The sequence below is a fragment of the Schistocerca serialis genome, chromosome 10, assembly GCF_023864345.2.
Source record: "Schistocerca serialis cubense isolate TAMUIC-IGC-003099 chromosome 10, iqSchSeri2.2, whole genome shotgun sequence".
In the NCBI taxonomy this organism is placed as follows: domain Eukaryota; kingdom Metazoa; phylum Arthropoda; class Insecta; order Orthoptera; family Acrididae; genus Schistocerca; species Schistocerca serialis.
In genome coordinates this window covers 128,983,155-128,994,776 of record NC_064647.1, presented here as the reverse complement: position 1 = coordinate 128,994,776, position 11,622 = coordinate 128,983,155, and positions in this window count along the sequence as shown.

Here is an 11,622-nt window from a genome sequence, read left to right as displayed (position 1 = left end):
GCGAACAGTAAAGGACGGGCACGATAACGACGGACGACCGAGCAAGACCTTACGCCGGCCGAAGTGGCCGTGCGGTTAAAGGCGCTGCAGTCTGGAACCGCAAGACCGCTACGGTCGCAGGTTCGAATCCTGCCTCGGGCATGGATGTTTGTGATGTCCTTAGGTTAGTTAGGTTTAACTAGTTCTAAGTTCTAGGGGACTAATGACCTCAGCAGTTGAGTCCCATAGTGCTCAGAGCCATTTGAACCAAGACCTTACGAACAACAACACGTAAGAAGCAACGGGGTCACAAGCGAAAACTTCACGAATCCACAACGTCCACTCGTACACGGAAACAAAGTAAAGTAAACACGCTGTCTGTAGGAAAGATGTCGATAGACTAACGCGAATATCAGACTGCCTCGCTGAGCTTCCTTTTCTTCTTTATTGAATTTCGGTTCCCCGAAGGGGGCGGGCAGGCAGCAGCTTATTAAGCCACTCTTCAGCCTACAGAATTTGTTTTAAAAATGAAGATAATAAACAATAACAGCAGGCGATAAAATCGGCGACTTCAATGGTAAAATGGAGGAAAAATGTGGAACTTAAAACATAAAACAAAGGGTTGGTGATGCTAATAAAATACACAGGAAGCAGACAGGTAAAATAATAGACAGGCAATTAAAAAAAGGCGACAGTCTAGTTTCTCTTCACAAGAGATATAAAAATCACACTCAGTGACAGCATGGTTTTTGATCGCAACACTTTGAAAAGAAGCACAACACTGAACACTCATTTGAACATTGCACTAAAAAGCAGGCACAAATATGACACACCACAGCTGAAGGCAGACGGGGGCAACCTGGACAGATGATGAGAAAGAAAAGGGGGGAAGGCGAGGAAAAACGAAGTGGGGGGGAGGGGAAGAAGGAGCCGACGGAGAACAAGGACTCATACGACGAGGGGGGGAGCTGGGCAGACGTGAGAGGAGTGGGGAAAGGCAGAGGAGGAGAATGCAAAAGGACTCAGGGGGGGGGGGGAGGGGAGAAGGGAAGCAGGGTAGGTGGGGAAAAAACAGGATGGAAGGGGGGAAAGAGGGAGCCTGGGGAAAGGACAGAGGAAAGGAGGGGAAGATGAGGATCAGAGTTGATAGGAGGGATAAATGGTGGGAGAGAGGGCATCATCTGGAAAGGGGAGTTGACAGAAGCCACCTTGGGAAAGGAGATGAAGGGTGTAGTGGAGGTATGGGGGAGACAACAGTGAAGACGTGCCAAGGGCGGGGTTGGAGAGGAGAGGAGCAATAAGGGGATGAGAGGGATCAAGGTGGCAGGAGGTGTAGAGTATGTGGATATATTTGAGGAATAGGAGCATATGGGGGAAAGGAATCAGGTCATAGAGGACCTGCATGGGGGACATGAGACATATACGGAAAGCAAGGGGGAGTGCTTGGTGGTCGAGGGACTTATAGAGTTTGGGGGGCGGCGGATATCCAGGCAGGACTGGCATAACAGAGGATGGGACAGATTAAGGATTGTAGGTGTGAAGGATGGTAGAGTGGTTCTACCCCCATGTCCAACCAGAGAGGAGTTTGAGGTGTCGGAGGCGGTTGTGGGCTTTGAATTGGATAGAGCAGAGTTGAGAGATCCAGGTGAGGTGACAGTCAATAGTTAGGCCAAGGTAGGTCAGGGTGGGGGAAAGGCAGACACGCTGGGCACAGATGGTAAATGAGAAATCCAGGAGCCAGAAGGAGTGAGTGGTACGACTTATGATGATTGCCTGGGTCTTGGAAGGATTGATTTTCAGGAGCCACTGGTTACACCATGCAGCAAAAAGGTCAAGGTGATCCTGGAGAAGGCATTGGGACTATTGAAGGGTAGGAGCGAGAGCAAGGAATGCGGTGTCATTGGTATACTGCAGGAGGTGCACTGGAGGAGGGGGGGTTGGGGCATACCTGGCGCGTACAGGAGGTAGAGGATAGGGGAGAGGGTGGAGTAGATCTGGAGTAGGTCTGGAGTTTAAACAGGAGACCAGCATGGCAGACACGGTCGTATGCCTTTTGAGGTCGAGGGAGACAAAAATGGCGGAGTGACGAGAGTTAAGCTGGAGCGAGAGGAGATGCGTGATGCATAGGAGTTGGTCATCGGCAGAGAGGGAAGGTCGAAAGCCACATTGGGTATTGGGGAGGAGGTGGTTTCGGTGGAAGTGGTGATGGATGCGCCGGGTGAGACATATAGGACGATAGGAAGAGGCATCAGATGGAGGCTTGTTGAGTTTGGAGAACATCAGGATGCGGGACGTTTTCCACAGGTCAGGGTAGAAGCCGGTGGCAAGGATGACATTGCAGAGGATGGCAAGGACTGCAAGGAAGGAGGGAGGACAGTGTTTGAGGTGGCCATAGGTAATGCAGTCATGGCCGAAAGCAGTGTTGCGTTTATTGTGGAGTGTGAGGCTGATGTCTACATCTACATCTACACTTATCGATTTAACGTAAGACCAGAACTTCCTAGGATTTTCTGTCAAGTCAGTACATAGAATTTTACTTTAGAATTCACTGAACGCTTCACGCATAGCCCTCCTTACGCTAACTTTGACAACGTTTAGCTTCTGTTTGTCTGAGAGGTTTTGGCTGCGTTTAAATTTGCACTGAAGTTCTCTTTGCATTCGCGGTAGTTTCCTAACTTTGTTGTTGAACCACAGTGGGTGTTTCCCGTCCCTAACAGTTTTACTCGGCACGTACCTGTCTAAAACGCATTTTACGATTGCCTTGAACTTTTTCCATAAACACTTAACATTGTCAGTGTCGGAACAGAAATGTTCGCTTTGATCTGTTAGGTAATCTGAAATATGCCTCCTGTTACTCTTGCTAAACAGATAAACCTTCCTCCCTTTTCTTATATTCCTATTTACTTCCATATTCAGGGATGCTGCAACGGCCTTATGATCACTGATTCCCTGTTCTGCGCTTACAGAGTCGAAAAGTTCGGGTCTGTTTGTTATCAGTCGGTCCAACATATTATCTCCACGAGTCGTTTCTCTGTTTAATTGCTCGAGGTAATTTTCGGATAGTGCACTCAGTATAATGTCACTCAATGCTCTGTCCCTACCACCCGTCCTATACATCTGAGTGTCCCAGTCTATATCTGGTAAATTGAAATCTCCACCTAAGACTGTAACAAGCTGAGGAACTTTATGTGAAATGTATTCCAGATTTTCTCTCAGTTGTTCTGCCACTAATGCTGCTGAGTCGGGAGATCGGTAAAACGAGCCAATTATTGACCTGGCTCGGTTGTTGAGTATAGACTCCACCCATAATAATTCACAGGAACTATCCACTTCTATTTCACTACATGATAAACTACTACTAACAGCGACGAACACTCCACCACCGGTTGCATGCAATCTATCATTTCTAAACACCGTCTGTGCATTTCTAAAAATTTCAGCAGAATTTATCTCTGGCTTCAGCCAGCTTTCTATACCTATAAAGATTTCAGCTTCGGTGCTTTCTATCAGCGCTTGAAGCTCCAGTACTTTACCAATGCAGCTTCGACAGTTTACTATTACAATACCGATTGCTGCTTGGTCCCCGCATGTTCTGACTTTGTTCCGCACCCTTTGAGGCTGTTGCCCTTTCTGTACTTGCCCAAGGCCATCTAACTTAAAAAACAGCCCAGTCCACGCCACACAACTCCTGCTACTCCTGACCTATCCAGCGGAACCCGAAACCCCACCACCCTATGGCGCAAGTCGAGGAATCTGCAGCTCACACGGTCGCAGAACCGTCTCATCCTCTGATTCAGACCCTCCACTCGGCTCTGTACCAAAGGTCCGCAGTCAGACCTGTTGACAATGCTGCAGATGGTGAGCTCTGCTTTCATCCCGCTAGCGAGACTGGCAGTCTTCACCAAATCAGATAGCCGCCGGAAGTCAGAGAGGATTTCCTCCGATCCATAGCGACACACATCATTGGTGCTGACATGAGCGACCACCTGCAGATGGGTGCACCCTGTACCTTTCATGGCATCCGGAAGGACCCTTTCCACATCTGGAATGACTCCCCCCAGTATGCACACGGATTGCACATTGGTTTTCTTTCCCTCTCTTGCTGCCATATCCCTAAGGGGCCCCACTACGCGCCAACTACCAGTAAGCCCACCCTCTGCGACCGCCCAGATCTTGCAGACTGAGAGGCAACCTCTGGAACATGACAAGCAGCCATGTTTAGCTGAAGATCAGTATCATCTGGAGACAGAGCCTGAAACCGGTTCGTCAGACAAACTGGAGAGACCTTCCGTTCAGCCCTCCAGAATGTCTTTCCCCCCCTGCCACACCTCGAGGCGACCTCCCACTCTACCACAGCTGAGGGGTCAGCCTCAATGCGGGTAGTATCCCGGGCAGCCACAGCCGCAGTCCGATCGAGGGATGCGTGGGACGAGCTGGCCGTCCCCAACAAACCGCCATCCGGACCACCATTGGCAACAGCCTCAAGCTGTGTGACCGAATCCAACACTGCCTGAAGCTGGGAGCGAAGGGATCTCAACTCAGCCCGCATCCGAACACAGCAGTCGAAGTCCCTATCCATCCTAAATACTGTTGTGCAAAGAACGTCTGAACTTATCTACAGAGAGCACAAACAATTCGACACAAAATTTAAACGGTTATTAAAATACAAGACTGCCTAGTAAATGCAGTTATGCTGCTACTTGCGCACTGCTGACACACTGCTCGGCGGCAGAAGGCTAACTGTACTGTCAATAACGTACAAAGACTTTACACGTCACGGATATTAAAATGCAAATCTGCCCTGCTAATTACGAAACTGCACAATGATTTGGCTGGCCAAAGTGGCCGTGCAGTTAAAGGCGCTGCAGTCTGGAACCGCAAGACCGCTACGGTCGCAGGTTCGAATCCTGCCTCAGGCATGTATGTTTGTGATGTCCTTAGGTTAGTTAGGTTTAACTAGTTCTAAGTTCTAGGGGACTAATGACCTCAGCAGTTGAGTCCCATAGTGCTCAGAGCCATTTGAACCACAATGATTTGACGGATTCATCTAAACAAGTTGGCTAAGAACAATCAAACACATTTTCAACTTGACTATTACACTTATATGAACACTAAATAAGCCACTTGCTGCTACTTGCACACTGCTGACACACTGCTCGGCGGCAGAAGGCTAAATACCGCTGCCACTGCCGGAGGTCGGCAGAAGCACAGATGTGGTTGTTGAGGTCAGTGGCAATCACATAAGTGGAGAAGCTGTGGTCTATGTGGTCCAGGAAATCATACGGGATAGGGGTGCGTGGGCAGACATAAATCGTGGCATGGGTTATCAGTGCGGTGAAGGTTAGGTTAGTGTTGTTTTAACTTCCCGTCGACAACGAGGTCATTAGAGACGGAGTGCAAGCTCGGGTTAGTGAAGGATGGGGAAGGAAATCGGCCGTGCCCTTTCAAAGGAACCATCCCGGCATTTGCCTGAAACGATTTAGGGAAATCACGGAAAACCTAAATCAGGATGGCTGGAGACGGGATTGAACCATCATCCTCCCGAATGTGAGTCCAGTGTGCTAACCACTGCGCCACCTCGCTCGGTGCGGTGAAGGGTGTAAGGAGCTGTGGAGATGGAGATACGGGGTTGAAGGAAGGTTTCATTTAGGATGAAGGCATCCGGATGGTGCTTATGGATGGTGTGGGGGAAGAGGAGTTTGTGGTTGGGCAGGGAGCGGATATTGTGATACAGGATACTGTAGTGTAGTGATTGGAGTGTTAAGTTCAGATGGTGGGATGTGGCCCAAGTACTTGAAGCTAGGAGCAGGGAGAGGAACAGATGTATCTGTACGGTTGATGATGTCAGGGAATAATCAAATTGGGGTTCATTTGGGATGGAAGAAACATCAGATAGGTGAGAGGCAAAGTGGTTGGCCTTACTGAGGCTGTCAGGATGGGGACGGTCATCAAGCAGGAGAGGGTACTGGGGGTGGGGTGGTGGTTCCCAGTAAAGCGGTGAAAAGCAGACCAATACTTGGAAGAGTTTATTGGGAGTCTGTTGTTGAGTTGTGTACACATCTGGCGCCATGCGCAGGGTTTCTTTGCAGTAAGCAGGTTGCGGATGTGTCGTTGTAACTGCCGGTGGTGGGTGAGTGTGTCCCGGTCACGAGTGCAGAGAAAAGAGTTGTAGAGGCGGCGGAATTCATGAAGGAGAAGGACGGCCTTTGGGGGCAGAGCTGGGTGGTGAGGGTGGATGGTTTTGGTGGGGATATGGGTGGCGACAGCGTCAGACAAGGTCTGGTGCAGGAAGGTAGCAGTGCAGGAGATGTCATCAGGAGATTGGAGGGTAAGGTCGTGTCCTTCGACCTGGGTATGAATGGAGTCCCGATAGGCATCCTAGTTGGAGTAATCATGGACAAGTTTTGGAGGGGTGTCAGGGCGAGGAGTGAGGTGGGGATGACGACCATTAGAGATAGTGAGCAGAACAGGAGCATGGTCACTGTCAATGAGGTCAAGGACATCTGTGGTGATGCGCCCAAGGAGGTTGGGAGAGGGAAGGATCACGCTGGGAGTGATGTTGGATTCGGGTCAGGTGTGCTGGGGGAGTGGAACCAGGTCTTCATGGAGGGTGGTGATAAGCCGATGTCACCGCTGGAGGTTGGCAGGAGCGTGGCTGTGGATATTGAGGTCGGTGGCAATAACGTAGGTAGAGAAAGTGTGGTCAATGTGGGCAATGTGGTGCGAGGACAGACATAAATGGTGGCACAGGTGACCCTAATGGTGGCGAAGAAAAGGCTGAGGGTGAGATGCTCGTCAGGATTGTTAAGGAGAGGTTGAGGCCTAACAGGGAGGTGCTTCAGGTTGCCTATAGCAACTCCACCCCACTTCAGAGGGTATGGTGAATGGTGTAAGGAGCTGTGGAGATGGAAATATGGGGTTGAAGGAAGATTTCATTTAGGATGAAGGCATCCACACAGTGCTGATGGAGCGTGTGGAGGAAGATGAGTTTGTGGGTGGTCAGGGAGCAGATATTATGGTACAGGATACTGTAGTGTTGTCGCACTGTGGGAGGGGAGAGTTAGATGAGGGTCGTGAGGGGTATGAAGGTGAAGTGGGCCTGGTTGTGGGAATAGATGGCATAGGTGGTAAGATGGAACATGGAACGGGCAGTGAGGGCTATTTGGGAAAGGGTGCATGAGGAAACGGATGATGTCATCTGAAATAGGGGGAGGGTGGAGGTAGTTGTTGGGGTGGATGGTGTCATCAACAGGATGGACAGGGACGGTGAGCTCAGGGGTGACTGGAGGAGGTCTTGCTTTACACTTCGAGGAGTAGGTAGGATGGGGTTCATTACAGGTGTTGCAGGAGGGGGGAGAGGTGAGGTTGGGGCAGTTCTTAAAGAGCTACTAACTACTAAAGCTTTGCGGTGGGGCAGGTAGGGGGGGGTCTTGCAGGCAGAGGTAACATGGTCGTTGTATGTTTGGCAGCGTTGGCAGTGGTAGGATTGGACTGGGGAACGGGAGGGGTCCACTTTGTGACGCGCTATTGTACACTCCTGGAAATTGAAATAAGAACACCGTGAATTCATTGTCCCAGGAAGGGGAAACTTTATTGACACATTCCTGGGGTCAGATACATCACATGATCACACTGACAGAACCACAGGCACATAGACACAGGCAACAGAGCATGCACAATGTCGGCACTAGTACAGTGTATATCCACCTTTCGCAGCAATGCAGGCTGCTATTCTCCCATGGAGACGATCGTAGAGATGCTGGATGTAGTCCTGTGGAACGGCTTGCCATGCCATTTCCACCTGGCGCCTCAGTTGGACGAGCGTTCGTGCTGGACGTGCAGACCGCGTGAGACGACGCTTCATCCAGTCCCAAACATGCTCAATGGGGGACAGATCCGGAGATCTTGCTGGCCAGGGTAGTTGACTTACACCTTCTAGAGCACGTTGGGTGGCACGGGATACATGCGGACTTGCATTGTCCTGTTGGAACAGCAAGTTCCCTTGCCGGTCTAGGAATGGTAGAACGATGGGTTCGATGACGGTTGGGATGTACCGTGCACTATTCAGTGTCCCCTTGACGATCACCAGTGGTGTACGGCCAGTGTAGGAGATTGCTCCCCACACCATGATGCCGGGTGTTCGCCCTGTGTGCCTCGGTCGTATGCAGTCCTGATTGTGGCGCTCACCTGCACGGCGCCAAACACGCATACGACCATCATTGGCACCAAGGCAGAAGCGACTCTCATCGCTGAAGACGACACGTCTCCATTCGTCCCTCCATTCACGCCTGTCGCGACACCACTGGAGGCGGGCTGCACGATGTTGGGGCGTGAGCAGAAGACGGCCTAACGGTGTGTGGGACCGTAGCCCAGCTTCATGGAGACGGTTGCGAATGGTCCTCACCGATACCCCAGGAGCAACAGTGTCCCTAATTTGCTGGGAAGTGGCGGTGCGGTCCCCTACGGCACTGCGTAGGATCCTACGGTCTTGTCGTGCATCCGTGCGTCGCTGCGGTCCGGTCCCAGGTCGACGGGCACGTGCACCTTCCGCCGACCACTGGCGACAACATCGATGTACTGTGGAGACCTCACGCCCCACGTGTTGAGCAATTCGGCGGTACGTCCACCCGGCCTCCCGCATGCCCACTATACGCCCTCGCTCAAAGTCCGTCAACTGCACATACGGTTCACGTCCACGCTGTCGCGGCATGCTACCAGTGTTAAAGACTGCGATGGAGCTCCGTATGCCACGGCAAACTGGCTGACACTGACGGCGGCGGTGCACAAATGCTGCACCATTCGACGGCCAACACCGCGGTTCCTGGTGTGTCCGCTGTGCCGTGCGTGTGATCATTGCTTGTACAGCCCTCTCGCAGTGTCCAGAGCAAGTATGGTGGGTCTGACACACCGGTGTCAATGTGTTCTTTTTTCCATTTCCAGGAGTGTATATGAGGGCTTCCTCGGTAAGGGGGCGGTCAATGGAGGAGGAGGATTCGATGAATATCCGCATTAGATAAGTCGGCCCAACATCATTAAAGATGCGACGGACCGAACGGATTTCGATGTTGGGCTGGGAGTTGAGTACCGCCAATGCCTCAGCCTCCGTGACCATGGAGCTAAGCTTCGTGATTACGCCTCGCTGAGCGATTGGCAGGCGCTTAAATACACGACAGGGTGCGTCGCTATTGGCCGCTGGGACCACGTGCTCCACCGTGGCGCCCTCACGTTATACGCGGGCCAGGAGCGCGCGCAGCCACGGCTTACGGCGCGACGGCTGCAGAGACGTCTAGCGGTGATCGAGGTCCATGCTGTCTGTTGTGGATTCGAAACCCGTGGCACTCGGTACCAGAGACACTACATATATAAAATTGCGCCACCGGATTTCTTTATTTGTATTCCTATGATGTGTGTGCACAGTACGGCACAACACCCCTGCCATTACGATTCACGCTGCACGGGGCAGTCTAGGGCGTCTTATCATGTTCAAGAAATCGTTCACACACGAGAATCGTACAAACATACCGTCATTTGACCTTCGGACAGACTCTCGTATGGACAATTTAATAATAAACATATCTGGCGTAGAGAAACAGGTGAAACATTTGAAAGAAAATAAACCACCATGTCAGGATGGACTCCCATTTCGATTTTACAAAGAGTACTCTATGGCATTGGCCCCTTTCTTACCTAGCTTGGATTTATCGTGAATCTCTCGCCCAGCGTAAAGTCGCAAGCGAATGGAAAAAAGCGCAGGTGACTCCACTATATAGCAATGATCCTAACTTCGGTGTCCTGTAGAATCCTTGAACATATTCCCACTTGGAATATAACAAACTTATTTGAGGAGCTTACGTGTACGAATCAGCATGGTCTGAGAAAGCGTCGCTCGTGCGAAACTCTGCTTGCCTCTGGATGAAGTAACAGGCTGATCCCATGTTTCTAGATTTCCAGAAAGGATTTGACACTGTGACCCATTGCAGGCTGTTAACGAAACTAAGAGCATGCGGAATAAGTTGACAGATACGTGAGTGGCTCAAAGACTTTTTAAATAATAGAACCCAGTATGTTGCCCTCGACAGAGAGTGTTCATCAGAGGCAATGGTATCGTCAGGAGTGCCTAGGGAAGTGTGACGGGACCGCTGTTGTTCCCTGTATACATAAATAACTCGGCGAACAGGGTGGACAACAATCTGTGGTAGTTTGCTGATGATGCTGTGGTGTATGGTGACGTGTTGAAGTTGAGTGACTGTAGGAAGATACGACTTAGACACAACTTCCAATTGGCGTGACGAATAGCAGTTAGCCCTAAATATGGGAAAGTGACAAAATTTTCAGCTGGTGCGATGAATGGCAGCTAGCCCTAAATGTGGAAAAATATAAATTAATGTGAATGAGCAGGATGAACAAACCCGTAATGTTCGGACATAGTATTAGTAGGGTCCAGCTTGACACAGTCAAGTCGTTTAAATATCTGGGCGTAACGTTGCAAAGCGATATGAGGTGGAACGAGAATGTGAGAACTGTAGTAGGGAAGGTGAATGGTCAGTTTCGGTTTATTGGGAGAATTTTACAAAAGTGTGGTTCACCAGTAAAGTAGACCGCAAATAGGGCGCTGGTGCGACCTATTCTTGAGTACTGCGCGTGGCTTTGGGATCCGTACCAGGTCGGATTGTAGGAAGACATCCAAGCAATTCAGAGGCGAGCTGCAATATTTGTTACTGTTAGGTACCAATAACACATATAAGTGTTACAGAGATTCTTCGGCAATTCAAACGTGAATCCCTGGAAGGAAAGCGACGTTTTTTTTTTCGAAAAAGACTGTTGAGAAAAAAAAATAGAGAACCGGCATATGAAGCTGACTGCAGAACGATTCTACTGCCGCCAACATACACTGCGCGTAAGGACCACCAAGATAATGTACAAGAAATTAGGGCTCATACGGATGCATACAGACAGTTGTTTTTTCTGTCGCTCTGTGTGCTAGTGCAACAGGAAAGGAAATGCCAGGCAGTGGTACAAGTATCTATCAAGAGGCCATTGCTCATACAGGCACAAAACATCGACCACAGGAAAGTTCATCGAGCTGTAAGAATATGTGACTGGTTTCAAATGGCTCTGAGCACTATGGGACTTAACATCTTAGGTCATCAGTCCCCTAGAACTTAGAACTACTTAAACCTAACTAACCTAAGGACATCACACACATCCATGCCCGAGGCAGGATTCGAACCTGCGACCGTAGCAGTCCCGCGGTTCCGGACTGCATGCGACTGGTTTCCTGAACACTTCATCACCCTATTACATTTCGACTGGCCTGCAAAATCACCTGACTTCAACCCCGTAGAAAATCTGTGGCACATGTTGGAACAGTTGGTAAAACGCCGACAACAGCATCCCTCCAATTTGGTGGAATTGCGGGATCAAATCGTAAGCGAGTGGCTTAACCACGATGCGACGTACCTGCATGGCTTTGTAGGCGCACTTCGTAAGCGAATCCAGACGGTTACCAAGTCCAGGGGCGGTATTAGACGCCGTTAAATGACGCTTGTAATGATTTCTATAGGGGTGACTAATTTTTTGTCGGATGGGCTTATGTAAATATGGCTCCTTTATTTTGTAATCTTCAAGGCCCGTGTATATTAG